We start from the raw sequence: 22,053 nt of genomic DNA, 5'->3' as shown, positions 1-22,053 counted from the left end.
AGGAGGTAAACAACTGGTGAAACAGTAAGCACCTCTTTTCTCACCCACAAAGCATCCTGCCTGCAAGTGCACACTTCTGCTGATGACCCTTTGCGACTTAGACTCTCTGCTGAGCTTCTGCAGTTTTTAATCTTCCTAGACCCTCGGCGTAAGGCTCCAAGAGTAGGGATCTCCCTGACAAATTCTCAGAGTGATCCTGGCTGCTTCCCAAGCTTGGGATATGACTGTATTTTCTCTGTAGCTTATTTACATCATTTTGTAGCTTTTCCCTGAAGTGATCATGAAAAATCTGTCCCCTTGTCTTCTATGTCCTTACACTTTACCACAACACAACGAAACGTCACCTGACCCCCTCTCCCTCCTCCTCCACCCTACATTCCCCTGCAGAGCTGAGGCAGGGCTGTGGGGCAGGGAGCACCTTCAACAGAACACCCAGCACCACAAGGCCTGGCCTTGCTAACGAAGCTGAAAGCTCAAAGGAAAACGTAAGGGGCTAAAGGGACCAAAAAGCGTACGCTGAAGTCAATTTTGCAATCTGTCCCCAGAGGTCCAAGTGAAAAAGGTTAAGCAAGTGACTCAAGAGCTACTGGGAAATTAAGGGAATGAGAAACCCCCAGGAACTGCTTTGTTTGTGAAGTGTTCTAGGGATCAGTTGTGTTTGCAGATTCAAAGAGCCAGTAAAGGCCTAGAAGCAGTGGAAGCTTCTTGCATGTCAACTTAATTCCATGTGTAAATATATGGTATCTTAGGTTGGGTTCCACAGCAGCAGAACCTGAGATAGGAATTCTTGTTCCAGCAATTTATTTGTCAGGGGTGCTCCCAGGAGAAGGCGCACGAAGGACACAGAAGAGATGAGACAGAGGAACAGAAGCTAAGCAAAACTATGGCCTTCGGCTGGAGACTAGCTTCTGCCTGATTCCACCAGGAAGCACTGGCACCTAAATTGTATCACAGAATTAGTCTCACGTGGAGGTAAGGAGGCCAGCATTTTGTATGTCACACTGCTAAGCTATGGGTGAGGCTGCTCCCCTCCGGAGCTGAGAGAGAGCTGTAAGCCTCCCAGGGCAGCCCATGGGCTTCCATCTGGCCAAGGGCAAGTGGGGGCAGTTGTGAGATTTTAGCAGCCAACACATGGCACCTGAACATTGTCTTCATTCAGGCTGCTATAACAAAGGAAATTTATTTCTCACAGTTCTGCAGGCTGGGAAATCTAAGATCAAGGTCCCAGCATGGTCAAGTAGCTGATGAAGGTCCCCTTCCTGGTTTATAAACAGTCATCTTCTCATATCTTCACATGGCAGAATGAGAGCTAGCTCTCTTCCTGTTACAAAGACACTAATCCCATCACAGACACTCCACCTTCAGGATGTAACTACCTCCCATTAGCCCCACCTCTTAAGACCATCTTATTGGGGGTAGGGATTTCGATATATGAATTTTGAGGGAACACAAATATGTAGACCATAATACCCATAAGCAACTGGCCGAAACATGGCTATGAAGAACCGTTTTAGAAAGCACCTTCATAAAATGATTGCTATTTTAGGCAACAAGGAAATGTATTAACCAAGATCATTTTCTAACCACGTAATAAAGAAGGAAAAAGGAACGTCTCAAACTTTTAAGGGACATTTAGGAAAAGAAATAATGATATTTCAGTGACTACTACGATAATATTGCAGAGAGGTAATCAGCACTTTTGTTGCTCTATTTAACATATTTTATTTATCCCTTAAATAGGATTCTAATCTCTTGCCACTGTGTTTCACATGTGAAGGTTTAATTTTTCACAATTCTGCCATGAAAGCTGTCCTAATCCATTGGAGCCAATGATAAAACATTATAAAAGGAAAAGCCATTAAATTTTACAGCATCCAGGAAGTAATTTTTTCCTCTCTGAAACATATAATTATTTTTTATCACTCTCATTCACACTGAACAAAACGAAATATATGTAAGAGACACAATTAGCGACAACCTGCAAATGAGCTTTTTTTTATCACACACCATTTGTTTCAGGAATACATTTGAACGTTTTGTGCAAAAAGATATCTCATCTTCTTCTGGGATTTGAAGGCTAAGGTGTTAAATGGGCTACTGTATTCACTCAGGAATGTAACTGAGCATGGTAAAGTAGCAGGATACAAAATTAATGCAGAGAAATCTCTTGCATTCCTATACACTAATGATGAAAAATCTGAAAGAGAAATTAAGGAAACACTCCCATTTACCACTGCAACAAAAAGATGAAAATACCTAGGAATAAACCAACCTAAGGAGACAAAAGACATTATGCAGAAAACTATAATACTATAATACACTGATGAAAGAAATTAAAGATGATACAAACAGATGAAGAGATATACCATGTTCTTGGATTGGAAGAATCAACATTGTGAAAATGACTCTACTACCCAAAGCAATCTACAGATTCAGTGCAATCCCTGTCAAACTACCAGTGGCATTTTTCACAGAACAAGAACAAAAAAAATCACAATTTGTATGGAAACACAAAAGACCCCAAATAGTCAAAGCAATCTTGAGAAAGACAAACAGAGCTGGAGGAATCAGGCTCCTGGACTTCAGACTATACTAGAAAGCTACAGTAATCAAGACAGTATGGTACTGGCACAAAAACATAAATATAGATCAATGGAACAGGATAGAAAGCCCAGGGATAAACCCACACATATATGCTTACCTTATTTTAGATGAAGGAGGCAAGAATATATGATGGAGAAAAGACAGCCTCTTCAATAAGTGGTGCTGGGAAAACTGGACAGCTACATGTAAAAGAATGAAATTAGAACACTCGCTAACACCATACACAAAAATAAACTCCAAATGGATTAAAGACCTAAATGTAAGGCCAGACACTATAAAACTCTTAGAGGACAACATTGGCAGAGCACTCTATGACATAAATCACAGCAAGATCCTTTTTTGACCCACCTCCTAGAGAAATGGAAATAAAAACAAAAATAAACAAATGGGACCTAATGAAATTTAAAAGCTTTTGCACAGCAAAGGAAACCATAAACAAGACGAAAAGACAACCTTCCGAATGGGAGAAAATATTTGCAAATGAATCAACTGACAAAGAATTAATCTCCAAAATTTACAAGCAGCCCATGCAGCTCAATATCAAAAAAACAAATAACCCCATCCAAAAATGGGCAGAAGACCTAAATAGACATTTCTCCAAAGAAGATATACAGATTGCCAACAAATACACGAAAGGATGCTCAACATCACTAATTATTAGAGAAATGCAAATCAAAACTACAGTGAAGTAATGCCTCACACCAGTCAGAATGGCCATCATCAAAAAATCTACAGACAATAAATGCTGGAGAGGGTGTGAAGTAAAGGGAACCCTCTTGCACTGTTGGTGGGAATGTAAATTGATACAGCCACTATGGAGAACAGTATGGAGGTTCCTTAAAAAACTAAAAATAGAACTACCATATGACCCAGCAATCCCACTACTGGGCATATACCCTGAGAAAACCATAATTCAAAAAGAGTCATGTACCACAATGTTCATTGAAGCTCTATTTACAATAGCCAGGACATGGAAGCAACCTAAGTGTCCATCGACAGATGAATTGATAAAGAAGATGTGGCACATATAAACAATGAAATATTGCTCAGCCATAAAAAGAAATTAAATTGAGTTATTTGCAGTGAGATGGATGGACCTACAGACTGTCATACAGAGTGAAGTAAGTCAGAAAGAGAAAAACAAATACCATATGCTAACACATATATATGAAATCTAAAAAAAAAAAAAGTTCTGAAGAACCTAGGGGCAGGACAGGAATAAAGACACAGATGTAGAGAATGGACTTGAGGACATAGGGAGAGGGAAGGGTAAGCTGGGATGAAGTGAGAGAGTGGCGTGGACATATATACACTACCAAATGTAAAATAGACAGCTGGTGGGAAGCAGCCACGTAGCACAGGGAGATCAGCTTGGTGCTTTGTGACCACCTAGAGGGATGGGATAGGGAGGGTGGGAGGGAGGGAGACGCAAGAGGGAAGAGATATGGGGATATATGTTTATGTATAGCTGATTCACTTTGTTATAAAGCAGAAACTAACACACCATTGTAAAGCAATTATACTGCAATAAAGGTGTTTAAAAAATAGCTTTTCTTAACTTGTAAAGAGGAAATATCTTTGCCATTTAGGTCACGACATTTTACAGTTCTGTAGACTCCATCAATGAGATCCCAAAACACTAATGTTTATGGTCATAGTAATTTTGGATAATTCTAGAGCTGAAATTCCATATGTTGACTAACTATTAACACTTCTTATATACATAAAGCTGGTTTAGGTGAAGTGTATTAAAAAAAGAGCACGACATCTCCTCTGTCCTCAAAGAGTTTACTCTTTCCCAATGCACGCTCTTTCTACTCAACTGCAACCAGTTGGCATCTATCATGGTTTGGTTTTCCTTTCATACCAATCATAGCACACCTGGGTTATTCTAGATGTCTCCAACATACTCTTCAGTATTTCTATTTCAATCTTAAATGTCACTGTCAAATGACGTACTCCATACAATATTTCATCATGAAAATCCCCAGTGAAACAAATGTAAAGCCTTCCCGAGACATCTTAACCTAGCACTCCTTTTGAAACTATAGTTTCAGACTAACAGTCCAGTCTTGTCTTTATCACTCCCCTACAGAAACACACTGGTCCTGTCTAGAATGGGCTGTGTGCTCTGACTGATCGCACCGTGACCCTACTTAACCCTCCCTCTTTACAACTGTTACTGTCACTCTGAGCCATGTCCTCCTGCAGCCTATTTCAGTTCAGATTTCCTTCAAAGCCCTGTACATACCTCTCATCGTCAGGATGCCTTCTCTGACAATCTGCAATGAAGCTGTTATCTAGCTTTCTTAAGAATCTGTAGCATTTCCTATAGAGACCATGCAGTTGTCACTTTTCTTTTCATTTTTTTTTTTTTGAATAAGGCTAGGGTCTTTTATTTTATTTTTGAATTTTATTTTGTTTATTTTTTTATACAGCAGGTTCTTATTAGTTATCCATTTTATACATACTAGTGTATATATGTCAATCCCAATCTCCCAATTCATCACACAGTTGACACTTTTCATAAGAAACAGGTAGCCCCTTATTTGAGGCTGAGGTCACTGTAGACATGCACTTTATATAAACCATTTGTTAATAAGAGGCTGCAGTTAAGTGTCAAAATTCAAGTTTTGTTACGACAATTAATCTAATTTGTATTCTTGATCAGATAGAGATCGTGACTCTTCCCAAGAAGTTCCTATGAATTGGTTAGCAGGCTCCCATTAAGTACTCAAATGAAACCACAGATTATGTACCATCGAGTACTGCAGATATAACCATGCCAAGAGAATTTTGACGTTGGCCTCAACACCTGTCCATCTCTACATAATGCAGTCATTCTTGCCAAATAATCGCTTGGTTTAGGCTTATACTCAAATAGATTAATCAAGATAACTTCTTTTTAAAAAAAGTGTGTGTGTGTGTATGTGTGCACACACCTTTGAATATACATTATATAGGTACATATATACATATACATATGCAAGTATTTATATACATTGTATACAGTAGATACATATATACATGTATATCATATAAAGTCATGCCAGAGAATTTTGACTTTTTTCTGTTAAATGAAATTACTTGGGAGTATCCACTGGAATCAGAACATTGTTATGGTTAACATGTTGATATTGCAGTATTAATTGTTGCCTCACTTCAAAAAAACCCACCAAATCTACTCAATTTTCTTCATATCTGTAGCTACTATTTCACTCAAGCCATTATTCATAGATTAAAATAGTGTTTTTCAAAATTTAGTGAGCATCAGAATTCTCTGGAGGTTTTGTTTACACCATAGATTAATGTGAGTCTGGGGGAGGAGGTTGGGCTGAAAATTTGCATTTCTCACAAGTTCTCAGGTGATGCTGAAGGTACTAATCTTTGAACAACATTTTTTAGAGATCCTGGAATACACTACTATATAAGATTCCTAACTGGTCTCCCTGCTTTCATTTTTTTGTTGTTTTTTTTTACTCTTCTCTAGTCTCCTTTCTAAAAGCACAAAGTGAGATCTTTTGAAAACGTTAATCAGATTATTTTATTCCATTACTTGCAACATTTCTTTGACTTTACACTTCAATGAGAATAATATCCAAACTCCTTAAAATGGTCAAAAAGGCACTATCTGGTGCTTCTCAGATCTTTCTGTCACAGTACACACAGAAAATGATACTATCTGTATGGCATCCTAGAGTAAAAGAAAGGGGTTCCCTGAGATCAAAGGAAACCAGACTCCAAGTCTCCAGCTGGCCCAGGTTGCCGCAGGCCACACAAGGGCTGATAGGATGCATGCCAGGTATGCCTTTAATCTCATCTCAGCCCCAAAGTTTGGGAGGAATTCACCGACTCAGAACATGTATAAATCGTCCCAAGCACTGTACTGGTAATACCTAAATTCTGGCCCTGCTTCGCTCTCTAATATCGTCACTTTATTTCACATTTATATCTTGCAGGCACACTGTCTTTTTTTCTGGGTCTGTTTCTTTCTGTATCTTGTTGGTACAGGCTTAGTCATACATCAGTAATCTTATCTCTTTCATTTATTACTGTATCCTCCTAAAATCATGCTGGCCTGAAAAAGATGCTCAATAGTTCTATATTAATTGGCCAATACATTTATTTATTTATTGGCCATTTATTTATTAATCCAGCCAATACATTTGAGATGCTTCTTTAAGTCACTGCTAGAATGTAATAGTCTACATGTAATGGTAAGGAAGCATAAGGGATGACGTTTATCTTCCTATATACCATGTCAAATGTCCTATTCAACCAAGATTCATATCAAATTATTTAGATATACTGTGTTGTAGGGAATCCTTATATTAGTTAAAAATGAAGGATTTTGTTGATTACTCTAGTGCCAATATGGAATAACACCACAGAAAGGTGTTTGAAAGTGAGAGAGATTTATTATATTAATAGGACCTAGAAGAGGGAAGCATGGTCACTATGCAAGGGGTCATATGGAAGAAGCACCCAAGGATTTGGCTCAACCAAGCAGGTGCAGAGCTGAAAGGGTGTGAGATGTTGAGGCATCAGGAAAATATGAAATTTAAAAAAATTAACAACACATGTATCTTCAAAGGGAGGGATGCTAAGATATAACTTGTTTGGGTTTGTTCTGGAGAAATTTAATTTCTATTGAATGATTTTAAGTGTGATGTTTAGATAAAGCCTGTAAAGAAAAAACAAAACGGGTGACAATTGCAGCTTGGCTCATTGATAGGTTCCAGTGACTGAACTCTAGGTAACACACATTGCTCTTTTATAAGTTCAGTATCAAAGTAACTTTAAAACCAAAATGTATGGATATTTTAGTTTTATATTGTTTACATGTGGGAGGTTTAATTCATTTGCTTCACAGAGGCACAACTAATGGCTCCTGTAATTAAGGAGGTTAATTAAATTTCACTATCATTCATCTACTTAAAGACTTAAAATGCTGTAAATGTTACTGCTTTCTAACTATTAATTATATAAACCTTAGAAGAACAACAGTGTGTTCAGTTTCAAATGACTTAAGTGTTATTCTATTAACAAATGTATGTGACAACTAAGAAATTAAACTTTGGTAATTTAACTTTCATAAAATGTATATGGAGGAAAAATACATTATGTACATTATGGGTATATTTTCTCTATCAAATCTTACATTATTTACTCATTTGCTATTTCTTACTGACTTATTTATCTATGCAAGTAGTTAATAACATGTATAAATAAGGAAATTTTTACTCTTGTATTTTTCTCTTTAAAAAAAATTTAACCTCTAATTTTTAACAGTTTCAAGAAGAAAATATATGATTCCATCTTCCTACACCAATATTAACAAATATAAAATCCACACTGTCTTACAGTGTTGTCATTTGCAAGGTTTTTGAGGTTATTAAGAAACAGAAGGATTGCTAACAGATAACTTGCACCCAGATATTCCTGTTTTGGAAAAGCTCTCCAGTTGACTCTCATGTACGGCCAGAGTTGAGAACCAGTGATCGAGGTGGTCAGTGGAGTAGCGTTTGGCCCAGTGCTCTAGCAATTGGCAGAGGGGAAGCAGCCTTTTGCTGGTCACACCCTCTCCTTCCAAAGGCATTCCCATCCCCAGTCACTGATTATGTTTAGAACAGAATAGCAAAGTACTGCACCACTATTCAAACCTCGCCAATTACTTTTGCAAGAACCTCTGAGATTCTGCTCTTTGAGGATATCATCTACCTTGCTAAAATATGATCTTTATACATAACAGCATGTAGGAATAGACCCACAAAATTTAATTTATTTTGCAAGTTAGATATACATGTTTATAGAAAAAGGTGAGGTTATATGAGAAAATTCAAGATGAGGACAAAATTTGACATAATTATATATACCATAAAAGCAGACATTTTTTTTTTTTTTTTTTGCAGTACACGGGCCTCTCACTGTTGTGGCCTCTCCCGTTGCGGAGCACAGGCTCTGGATGCGCAGGCCTAGCGGCCATGGCTCACAGGCCCAGCCGCTCCACGGCATGTGGGATCTTCCCGGACCGGGGCACGAACCCGTGTCCCCTGCATCGGCAGGCGGACTCTCAACCACTGCGCCATCAGGGAAGCCCAAAAGCAGACATTTTTAAATGTAGAAGAGTATGTAGGGTTAATTATTACAATGTATACTTTCAGTTCTTTTACATTCTGAGACATTTTATCCATACTATGTATAAATAAATATATACCCAGAAAAAAGATTAAATATGGGCAAAGAAATAAAATTAATTTCTCTAGTTTCAGTCATAATTAATAGTGAACCCCAATTAACTGGAACAAAAAACATAATGAGAATCTGAATTATTTGAATTGGTTATTAACATTAATCAAATAGGGCAGACAATTAAGTGTAATAGGTTGATTTCCTTAATGTCAACTGACATAGTATGAAATGTCCAATCCATTCATTGTTCTTCGTACAATTTCTTATAACTAAAATGTGATTCCTTCCCTGCCCTCTTTATTCTCCCCTTTCATCTTCCACTTTTTTAATCCTCCATGTCAAGTCCATGAAAAACTTTTACTGGCTATTCAGTTTATACAGATCTTGTCCCTCCAAACTGTTCCAACATTTCACCACACCATTCTTTTTAACACCTACAATGCAATTAATAGCCCTAAAGTACAGGCACCAACAACCATAATAATGAATTCTATAAAATAGCTCATACATGATTTGATGTTAAGAAAAGCAATGTTAATTTTTTGAATTTTCTCTATAAACAAATGTGACAAGTTATAAACACATAAAACGTTACAAGTTCAAATGCTCCAAATTTAGAAAGATATCCTGAGGGTTGCTTTAAATTTTCATATGTCTCTTTGACTTTTTTTATATGTTTGTTCAATACTAACTTTGAATGGACTACCAAAATCTGTGTTAGTTTCCTAAGGCTGCCATAACAAATTACCACATGTTTAATCTGTGGTTTAATCTGTGGATTACCAATGTTTAATCTGTGGATTAAAACAACAGAAGTTTATTCTCTCACAGTTGTAGAGGCTAGGAGTCTGAAATCAAAGTGTTAGCAGAGCCATGCAACTTCTGAAAGCTCTAGGGAAGAATGCTTCCTTGTCTTTTCTAGCTTCTGGTGGTCACTGGCAATCTTGAACATGTCTTGGTTTGCATCACCCTCAACCTCAGCCTCCAATGTCTTCTTCCCTGTGTGTCCTCCCCTTTCTCTTATAAAGACACAGATCACTGGATTAGGGTCCATCCTAACTAATCCTGTATGATCTCTTTTAAACTTGATTACATCTACAAAGACCTCATTTCCAAATAAGGTCACATTCATAGGTACTGGGAGTTAAGACTTGATCATAAATTTTGGGGAACATAATTCTATTCACCTACCCTCTGCCCCCCAAATCCATGTCCTTTCCACATGCAAAATGGTTTCATGACATCAATGACATTCCCAAAAGTCTTAACCCATTCCAGCATCAACTCTAAGTCCAAACTCTAATCTAAATCACCTAAGTCAGGTATGGGTGAGACTCTGAGTATGACCCAACTGGGAAAAAATTTCCTCTCCATCTGTGGACCTGTGAAATTGGTAAAAAGTTATATGCTTCTAAAATATAATGGTGGAACATGCATTGGATAGATATTACCATTCCAGAAAGAAAAACTCGAAGGCAAAAAAGGGGGTCACTTATCCCAAGTAAGTTCAAAACTCAGCAGGGCAAATTCTATTAGGTCTCCTGGCCTGAGAATTCTCCGTGGCTCGATGCTCCTACTTCTCAACTCTCTATAGTGACACTGACCTTGAATATACCTTTAAACAGAGTCATTTCAGACTTACATTTAGATCAATCTTTAATGTAATTAATACCCATATTCACATATACTGTCATGAAATGTTAAGCTATAATAGTATACATCCTTTTACATCAGTATCTCCTGTTATGTATAGATTCCTGGTAAAACTAGCAAACAAAATATAAAATTGAATAAGCAGCCATAACAACAGCAACATGCATAGTAATAAATTAAATAATAGTTAAAGGAGTTGTGTATCTGTAAAATGGAATAATATGCATCCTGTAAAATAAATATCATTGAACAATATGAGACAATGATCTATAAAATACATTTAGATAAGATAAATCAGTAATCAAAGCACCTATGCATTAAGTTATAATGCTTATCCCTGGGTTGTGAGAGTAAGGTATTTTAGATTTTCTGTGTTTAGATTTTTATATTTTGAAAATAGAACACAAATATGTATTTTATATAGGAAGAGATAACTGTGGATAGCCCCTTAATAGCATTTGCCAGCCCATTCATTCTTGCCTGCCTCCTACTATAGAGACTATAAAGGCCTTAGATTCAGTTCCAGTTGTCCAGCCTCTTGCAGCTAGACTTTGCCAGTGTGAACAAGCTATCTCAATGTGAGATAAGGGAAAATACAATAAGCCATTCTGTGAAATAGCACCTTCCTGATAAAAAGAGAGGACAGAAAGGCTCTTGTGCTCCCTGAGTAACCCTACTTGCTGCCTTGCATGTAGTTGTATGAAGCATGACTCCTGAGGCAACAGATTCTGACATTAAGGTGCTGCTGAGACACCCCCGGAAATGTCTGTTTCAGAGCTGTATACCTCCAGACACACCTTCAATTATTAGAGCAACAATACATATTTTTTTAAAAATATGATTAAAAATAGAAGACCTATAATAGCAATGGGGTTCAAAGGTCACTGCCATTGAAGATTCAAAATCTTCTAATATACTGACTTCTTCATGTAGGAAGTTAAAACACTTAATAACATAGACCCAATGAGTAAAAGTTGCTACCTGCTGTTGTTTATGACAATAGAAAATAATTCACAAGATAACAGAACATTTCTAGAACATTTTTACATCTAGGTGATTTCCCTAATTCATCTTAGTTATTCTGGTAATAAATAATCATTGAGCCAATAAGTCAGATGTTAGGGAATTGAAAACTGTCTTTAGAATGCTTAAGTTACTTTTATATTAAAAAAATAAATAACTATCCACCTATCACAATTGAGAAATTTTAAGAAGATTATATTCCTCTAGCATTAGGAACAATTCAGCTCTCATCATAAAGTTTTTAGTACATTTTTCTCTAATGATATCATTTCAATTTCTGCTTAGTCAATATATATCTATTTGAGCGCCTATGAGGTACCAAACGTTTCACATATTGCTATGATACACAAATGTACTCATAAGAAAATGGGCAAGAATCCCTGCTCTTAAAGAATTTATACTCTAGAAGATAAACTGAAAATACAATTTATATTTTTAGGTAAATAACTGCAAATGTCATCTGTGGTATGAAGACACATGGTTTGAGAGCTTTCAGGTGGGCTTACCCTAGTTTAGAGGGTCAAGATAGACAAATGCCTGTAGGTAGTAGCACTTAAAAATATTGTGTCAACCAAAGACTAAACGTTAGAACTAAAAATGAGTGTGTTTGTATGAATAAAGAAATAGTGGTAGGATGGACAAGAAAATTCTCAGCAAAGAGAAAAGTTACGGATGGGGGAAGGACCAATGTAGTTGGTGCACAATAAAGGAGATAAACACATGAAGAGACCTGAGGCTGGGTAGACAGAAAAGAGTCAAGATAATTTGGGAATTTCTAAGCCATGGGAAGCTTCCAAAGATTATTAACTATGAACGTAATGTGATCAGATATTTTCATTTGACCTATCAGTCTGATATATTCCCTGTGGAGAGCAAAATTAAGAAAGTCAAACACACATAGTAGGAGAACGTTTAATATCCTGTAATCCCTTCGCATTATAACGGTGGCTTGCACGATCGGTATAACACAAAAAAGATAAGGAAATGATTAGATGTATCTGATTTCAATGGAGAAAGTAAATATGAGGGGCTTTTTTTTTTTTTTTTCTCGGTACGCGGGCCTCGCACTGTTGTGGCCTCTCCCGCTGCGGAGCACAGCCTCCGGACGCGCAGGCTCAGCGGCCATGCCTCACGGGCCCAGCCGCTCCACGGCATGTGGGATCTTCCCGGACCGGGGCACGAACCCGTGCCCCCTGCATCGGCAAGCGGACTCTCAACCACTACACCACCAGGGAAGCCCATGAGGGGCATTTTAAAAGTGACTCAGCTTTCTGGATTAAGAAAATGGATGGACTGAGGGGACGTTTACGGCTAAATAAGAAAGCTCCCAAAAAAACAAAGGTGGGTGAGAAAGACAGTGCACTGAACACTGAATGAATAAGTCTGAGGTAACTGTATGCCATCCAACCATAGGTATCGGGTACTTAATTTGACATATAGGATTGGATCTGAGAGAAGAGGTATGGATGTCAGCGGTTTAAGGTATTAATTTAGGTCATTGGTGTAAGTAAATAAACAGAGAATGCAACTTCAAAGACAGTAAGACTTGAGATCAAACGACTAGGAATACCAAAAAATTGGCAAGAAGAGGTAGGTAAGGTATAAAAGACCTTGAAGCAAAATGGCCAGAGACATAGAGAGGCAACTTCTGTTGTTTTTGTTTAAAAAGAGTGTATGTTTACAAAGCAGAGACTGTTTTGTTCCTATCTAAATACTTTTGGTTATGTGTTGAAGATAAAAATCAGGTTGAAATAAGTTGAAGGATAACTGGGCATAATAGTGAAGAGTTCTCCAGAGAAACAATCAATAGAATATATATAAATGTACGTACATATATACAACTGTAAACATACATATAAAGGGATTCATGAGGGACTGGCTCATGCAATTATGGAAGCTGAGAAGTCCCATGATCCGTTGTCTGTAAGCTGGAGACTCAGGGAAACCACGGGCGGAATTCCAGTCTGAACCTAAAGGCCTGAGAACCAGGAGAGGCAATGGTATAAATCCTGGTCTGAGTCTGAAGGCCCAAGAATAAGGAGCACCAGTGTACAAGGGCAGGAAAAGATGAATTTCCAAGCTCAAGAAGAGAGCAAATTTTCCTTTCCTCTGCCTTTTTGTTCTATTCAAGCTTTCAACACACTAGGTGATGCCCACCTACACTGGTGAGGGTGATTTTCTTTATTCAGTCTACAGATTCAAATGCAAATCATTTCCAGATACACCTTCACAGATATACCCAGAAATAATGTTTTACCAACTATCTGGGCATCCTTTAGCCCAGTCAATCTGACACACCACGGTGTTAAACATCACAGTGGAAGAATGAGAAAATGAAGTGCATGAATTTAACAACTTAGTAAAAGTTTACCTTTGAATAGGAGAAGAGAGATAAAAGACATAATCAGGAAAACGTAGAGCTGATGTGTGGATTGTTTTATTTATTTAATTTTTTTTTGTATGTGTGTGGTAAAAGTCACATAATATAAAACATACTATTTTAACCATATTTAACTGTACAGTTCGGTGGCACTAGGTACATTCACATTGTTGTGCAACTCTCGCCATCATCCATCCCCTGAATTTTTCACCTTCCTAAACTGAAACTCTGTCCCCTTTAAACACTGACTCCCCATGCCCCCTCCTCAGCTCCCCACCCACTGGCCCCTGGCAACTACCGATGTACTCTCTGACTGTATATATTTGACTACTCTAGGTACTTCGTATAAGTGGAATCAAACAGTATTTGTCTGCACCTAATGTGTATTGGAATGCATTTTTAAGGTTAACAATATATGTCCTGCAAACAGATTGTACCTTCTTTATTTTTTTCCCCTGTGCTATACAGTAGTGTACATACGTCAATCCCAATCTCCCAATCCACCCCACCCCACCCCCCCTCCCCCTTGATTGTTTTATTTTTAAATAGGAGAGAATATAACATATGTACAGGCTGATGGGAAGGATCCAGTAGATATTACATTTTAGTGGATTCCCCACTGGGTTGCGAGTTACCTGAGGGCAGCTGTACCTCTTCTGCACTGTATCAACAATTAGAATAATACCCAGAGACGAATTTTGAATGAATGTATGAAATCATAAAAGAATGAACGAATGACTCCAATGGAGAGTGTAAAGTTAAAGTCACTGGAGAGAGATTAGTATCAATGGCACAAGATTTTGAAGAAGTCTTGGAAAGGATAGAGGACAGTTATTTCTTTAGAAAGACAGTGAAGAAGATAAATTAATAGAGACACAAGTAGGTTAGCCAATTCAGTAGATGGTGGCTGAGCCTAGTGCCATCTATTTTCTCTGTGAAATAAAAGGCTGGGCTATATACTGATAGTGGTAGGGGAGGGGGAGGGAGCGAAAGGTTTGAAAGAGTTATAGAAGAGCTGGAAAAGAGAACTCACAAGAGGAAAGTAGTAAGATTGACAGGCAGTACTGCAGAGGCCTGGTGGAAATCTATGATCATGAAATATGTAAGAAGACTTAAATAGCCTTGATATATTGTTAACAGCATCCACAATTAAAATGGAGTTACTGTTTACGTGATCTGTGTGTGACCTCTGAATAAGAAACAATTCAGATACAACAGTTGTTTCTGACATGTGACCATTGTTTATATTTGTAATCCATGCACTGTTTGCAACTTGGCATCAAGCTTGCCCTCATTCAAATAATTCTATTTAACCACATCTTCCTTTCCAGGTTGAACATTTCAAAGGTATTATTCACATACACAACTACAGGTCCAAGTATTTTGCTGCTATTGCAGTAGCAGCTGCAGAATGCATCAAACTAGTTGATCTGCATTGAGCTTGCCTCCAGGAAATTAAATTTCTAGAATCTGGAATAGGCTAAAATGCACACAAAACATCCTTAGTTGTGGTTTGCTCACCCTCTTATTCTCAAGCCTACTAGTCTTTAGGAGCCACGTATACTGGGGATGCCTGAAAATCTAATAACTCTGATAAAATTCTTAAGAATTTTTCTACCTTAAAAAAAATTAAAACTTTAAAAAGCTCTGTTTTTCTTAGTGATGCTTCTGCTCTGTACCTATAACTGATCACTTCCTACTAAAGCTCAGATCACAATCTGGTTGACTGATGCTTGGTACCACCAGGATTGATGTTGGATAAAATATTTATGATGTTAGCAGTCTACATTGAACAAGTTAGTGCTTAAATCTATATATTTATTTAGTTAATGAAGACTCACATTTTTAAAAATCTTGCCTAGAGAATAGCTAACAACAAATTAAAATTGTCAAGTACTTTTACTGAGTCAATAAATTTCAGAATTGTTCATAAAGGGCATACTGGTTTTTATTTAATCTGCTTTACTACTTGTTGCTGCTTAAATACATGATATTACATATTTGTTTATACATTACATCAATAATAAGCTTTAATCTGTTACTAAATACCAAACCCTTATACAAAAGGTTGCTTCCTCCTTGTTTCTTAGACCTGAAATCAGATTGCTTGAACACGTAAGCGCACAAATGTATGTTGAATTAAACTGAAAAATAAAGTCACTAACTGCTCTAGGCCAGCCACTGCGTTAGAAGTGAAGGATGTAGAGATAAATAAACACCTTCCCAAACTCCAATCTTGTAACAGGCACAGGCAAGAGTTAGTAAACGGAACTATAGATGGATGGGCAATTGCAGAAGAGGGGTCAAGGAAGTCATCAAAGAAGAAATAAAATCTGAACTGGTTTCTGTAGAACAAAGAGCTATTTACCTATCAAGCAAGAGATAGTGGGCATTACAGACAAAGTGAACAGTGTTTGCCAAACCGCGGAAGGGCGAGAGGTCAGGGGACACACAAAGAAAGATTCACAGGATTATATTTATGGTACATAAAGCAGGAGAAGGAAAGTGGAGGTGGTCATCAAAGAAAGTGAAGTGTAAATAAGGCATGGTTATAAATAGCCTTTATGTATATCACTGAGAAGTTGTGCTGTATTAAGTTACCTAAATTCTCAATAGATGGGGGAGGGTGTGTATTTGTGTCTTAGGACTGTCATAACAAAAAAAACACCAACTGGGTAGCCTCAAACAACAGAAATTTACCGACTAAGAGCTCTGAAAGCTAAAAGTCTGAAATCAGGATAAGGGCAGTGTGAAACTTCTGAATGCAGTAGTTAATAACACAGAAAAGGGTGAGATCACAAAGAAAATTTGTAAAATAAGTGAAAGGAAGAGGGCCATGGAAAGAACATTCACAGCTACACAGAGGAATACAGAGGAGGAGAATTGGGACAAAGAGACATAAAGCATCCTAAGTAGGGAGAAGGTGATATTGGCTAACACATATGAAGCAAAACAGGGAGGACTAGTGAGACAAGCTGAGACATTCATTTGACAGTTAATGGATCACTCTTGGTCTTTAAGGCCTCAAGCAGACCTGTAGCGACTTTAGAAGGGGGAGCTGTGTCAAGGAAAGATATTTTTAGAATGAAAAATACAAGACAATGTATATTTATAGGAAGACGAGCTTGAGGCTATGGGACAATGTTAAGGAGACACGAGGCGCCCTGCACTCCATCAGGAAGAATGGCCCCTTTTTTAGTGATTGGAGGGGAAGGTACAAGAATGTGTGGAAACCAGATAGATTAGAGGTTGGCGGAAGAGTGAGAAGCTGGAAGAGCTGACACCTGAAAACGTCCTTGTTTGCTTTTTAGGAAAATGCTCCATCATCTGCCAGAGAAAGGTATGGCAGCTGCGGGGCAGCAACTCACAGGGTCTCCTTGCACACCTGCCATCCAGCCATGAGGTTAGTTAAGGCTGAAGCCTCCTGAGATGCTGGGACAGAAATGGGATATATATAACTTAGCACACAGAGGTACCAGTGCTGTGGGATATTTCCTCTTCCTTTCAGGGCATCAGTTACATTAATTTTTGAAAACTAAAGTTATCATAGAAATACCTTCGGTGAATACTCTGGCTGTTGTTCCTCTTTAAGTATATTTCAGAAATAAAAGAACCTTCTAGAAACCTATAATACCTCCTATTTCTTTCATAATGTAAAGTTAGGATAAAAACAAAACATAACTGCTAATCCTGAAATGAATGTAGAGAAAATGAATGGCTTTAAAAAAGACAGCATTTGTATCTGTATTTCATTTTAGCCTACATGATTCCTATTAATAATTCTATTTAAAATTCTGTTTTATGATATATAAATCATTTATGTAATCCTTTCTTTTGATTCACATTAAGAGTAATTGATTAGGGGCTTCCCTGGTGGCTCAGTGGTTGAGAGTCCGCCTGCCGATGCAGGGGACACGGGTTCGTGCCACGGTCTGGGAAGATCACACATGCCGCGGAGCGGCTGGGCCCGTGAGCCATGGCTGCTGAACCTGTGCTCCGCAACGGGAGAGGCCACAACAGTGAGAGGCCCGCATACCGCAAAAAGAGTAATTGATTAAGTGGAAGAAAGTTAATTAAATGTTTTGATATTTATGTGACCCACAAAAGAATAATATAGTATTATGTTACCATTTATTTTGCATTTAAAATTATAATACATACTTATGCAAAATCAACTGAGTATTTTAGTTTGAAGAAAAAAGATTTAGAATATTTAGACTATTTAAAAATAACTAGGTATTTTCTAATTTTTAAAAAACATGTTCAATATTCATTTACAGATATTGTGAGTTATTTAATTCAGCATTAAAATCTAGAAATTTCTCAAAGTTTCCTAATAGTAAACTGGTTCAGACTGGAGTCTTTAGATTTTCTAAGATATTGATGTAATTTACTTAAAATAAAATATTGCAAAAAATGGAAGAGACAAATAAAATTCTGGTTTGCAAAGCCAATATAAGAACATGAGAATACACATCTGATTTTTTATGAATATGGAATATTTTCTTTTCTAATAATTCAACAGTAAATGTAGTTAGTTTATAATTTTCTTCAAACATCATGGATTGTCTTCCCAGGTAAATGTCTGTAATGTATTATTTCCAAATTATTATAAATCTCTTTAGAAAAACGAAGATAAAAGTGCCCAGGATTTAATGATCTATGCAGAGAAATGCCTCCAGCTTCAGGCTGACCCTGGAGGAAGACAGGCACTATCCCTGGGTAGTCTATTTATGGAACCATTCTTGGTGTCATGACCCCTAAAAAACTGATGCTGTCAGTTTTTATAACCCATTTGCTGCCTTATATGTGTTTCAGCAACTGTATATAAATTCGATCTTTATAAATTATTATAAATGAAACAGGTAATATTATGAGGAATCCTTTGATAAGACAAAGTCATTCACAAAATAATCACCTGATGTTTCACATTTTCTCTACATCCACATTTTTCCCCAAATTTGGATATATTTAAGAATTTGAGCTCAACTATAGGTCCTTTTTACCATGGCAAGATTTCTATGTAAATAGTCCTGACGTTATGCAAGATTCTTAGTCAATACTTTAAATAAATACAAAGTATTCTTTAAAAGCAAAAAAAATCCTACTTTTTTTGTATGGAGTATATTAACTATAGGATCAAAAGAATAGATCATATCTTTAAAGAAAATCTAAAAAACATCTAGACTAGGGCTTGGAGGTAAAAATAAAAGCCTGGCATCAAAAAAGTTACTATGTATGTATTCAAAAGAATTGTTAGAGCAGTGCTTCTCAAATATTCATGTGCAGAAGAATCACCTGGGGATGTATTAAAGTGAAGGCCTGGGGTGGGGCCTGAGATTCTAAAGTCTAACAAGCTCTAAAATAGAACTGATTCTGCAGATCACACATTTTGCAGCAAAGTAGGAGAGATTCCTTTTATCCTTGGACTACGTACATGCAGACATTGAAAATAATAATCTTATTTCCACAATTATTCAAGAAAAAAATGCAGTTTTAAAAACTGAAATATCAGGAATAATATCAAAAATTGGGCCGATTCTGATCCATATATAAGAAAAAAATCTATCCTTAAAAATAGAGCCTCTTATTAGCTACTGTGAGATTTATTTGAGGTGCACAGAATGTACAAAGCAGACTTATAATCAAAATGAAGCCCAGATACTTTTTCAAAAAAGACAGACATTTTTGTTTTCTTAGTAAACATGGGTCATAATTATTTTTTTAAGTAATAACAATTATCCTGGACCTGTGCTCTCATATTCAGTACTCTTCAGATTAATGGCACCACAACAAGGGAAACGGAGTCAAGGACAGGCAGCCAGTGGTGCGTTGGCAGCTTCAAACCCTCAGCATTCCTCAAAGGTCTCTGATTTCCTTTGCATTCACTGAACATACTTCCAGGAAGAGGAACGGATTACCATATTTTATGAAATCCAGTCTCTAAACCATTCCCAATTCATTCTAGTGAAGTAGTAAACTAAATTACTGAACACCAAATTTAGAAGAAAATAGCAATACTGGTGAGTACTGACGCCCAGGTCTCCTCCATCTCTCACTGACTATGGAGTCGGGTGAAGATGCACAGATGTTTAGTCTTGAGATGGATAGTAATGCCTTCTGGACTTTCACGGGATTTCAGTGCTGTGAGTAGCTTTATTTTTATAGGTGTTGTAGCAGATCACCTTCTCATTTAACTTTGCCAAATGTAGGCAAGCAATGGAACTTAATGCTATAGGAACAGGTCATTAAATTGATTTTTAAGCTCAGATTGCTTTTCAAAGTTATCAAAGCTCAGGTCAAGTGGTTTGTTCACCCTGAGAGAGAAGAAAATGACTCAATAAAAGTAAGTAAAGAGCAAAGGAGGCACAAGAAGACAGCAGAATCGAAAGTAGTCTTCTATTAGAGATCATTAAAGGGGCATCCTTTCCTTTGTCTAGGCTGAACAGGGACTCAGATAATAAACTGATTTGAAAGAGTGAAGAGGCATATGGTCGTTGATTTTTTTTAAAAGCTGGCTCAAAATTTGCATATAATTTTTACAATTGTAAGATACCTTAGAGAACGTTTGGTCTTCTTCACTGAATTTTCAGATAAGAAAAAGGTATTTAGAAATATATGACAATTACTACCTCAACATCCTCATTCCTTCACTACCGACCTCAAGACACAGCAGCTGACAGTGCACCATACACACACACACACACACACACACACACACACACACACACACACCCCCCACAGGACCCAGTAAAATTATGTGCTGCTAAATTTATTTCATTATTTGTTTAAAACTAACACATTACACATAAAGAATTTCCATCATCCCTAAATAATTCCAAATATATCTTTAATATTACTGATAATTATTTGCCCCCATCTGATGCTAAAAAATATTTCAGCCCCATTTTACAAGGAGAAATGATTGATATTTTGATAGGCTTCATTGAATTCCTTAGCATTGAGTTATTTTATTGTTAAGGAATCTCAGAGTTTGCTGAATTTGCTTTAAAAAGCTTTCATGCTTAGGGGCTTCCCTGGTGGTGCAGTGGTTGAGAGTCCACCTGCCGATGCAGGGGACACGGGTTCGTGCCCCGGTCTGGGAATATCCCACATGCCGCGGAGCGGCTGGGCCCGTGAGCCATGGCCGCTGAGCCTGCGTGTCCGGAGCCTGTGCTCCGCAACGGGAGAGGCCACAGCAGTGAGAAGCCCGCGTACCGCAAAAAAATAAAAAATAAAAAGCTTTCATGCTTAGGATGAGCTATTTATTTAGGGGTTTACATTTAAAGCGTTAATTTGGATAATAATTCAAATTGTTGTTTTGGACAAATGTACTCTAACTCTACATTTAGACAATTCCAACACATTTTCAAGGTTTGGAAGAAATGTCTAATTTGTACTTGACCCATATTTGCCATAGTCATAGAATTTTGAAACTGCAAAAAAAAAAAAATTTTAGAGTTTATGCATTTTTCAGATGCATAGTTTTTGGTGTTTGAAGTTATGAGATTGAAAAAAATATGATGTTCTGACACTGTATTTCAAACAATAAGTCTAACCTCAGATGTAACAGATAATGAGCAGTGAAGGGGGGATAAATAGGTGGGGCACAGAGGATTTGGGGGCCAGTGAAAATACATGATGCCATAATGATGGACACATGTCAGTATACATTTGTCTAAACCCTCAGAATGTGCAATGCCAAGAGTGAATCCTAATGTAAACTACGGACTTTGAGTTTTTATTTTCTTCTTTTTTAAATTTTTATTGAAATCTAGTTGATTTACAATGTTGTCTTAGTTTCAGGTGTACAGTAAAGTGATTCAGTTATACATATATTTATGTATAAATATATATATTCTTTTTTATATTCTCTTCCATTATAGGTTATTACAGAATATTAAGTATAGTTCCCTGTGCTATACAGTAGGTCCTTGTTGGTTATCTATTTTATATATGGTAGTGTGTGTAGGTTAATCCCAAACTCCTAATTTATCCCTCCCACCTTTGGTAACCATAAGTTTGTCTTCCATGTCTGTGAGTCTTAATTTTGTAAATAAGTTCATTTGTATCTTTTTTTTAGATTCCCCATATAAGCGATATCAGATGATACTTGTCTTTCTCTGTCTGGCTTACTTCACATAGTACGATAATCTCTAGGTCTATCCATGTTGCTGCAAATGGCATTATTTCATTCTTTT

The sequence above is a fragment of the Delphinapterus leucas genome, chromosome 4 (genome assembly GCF_059928025.1).
Source record: "Delphinapterus leucas isolate spDelLeu-1000000601 "Yukka" chromosome 4, BTC_Dleu_Yukka2, whole genome shotgun sequence".
Taxonomy (NCBI): domain Eukaryota; kingdom Metazoa; phylum Chordata; class Mammalia; order Artiodactyla; family Monodontidae; genus Delphinapterus; species Delphinapterus leucas.
This window is presented reverse-complemented; position numbering follows the sequence as displayed.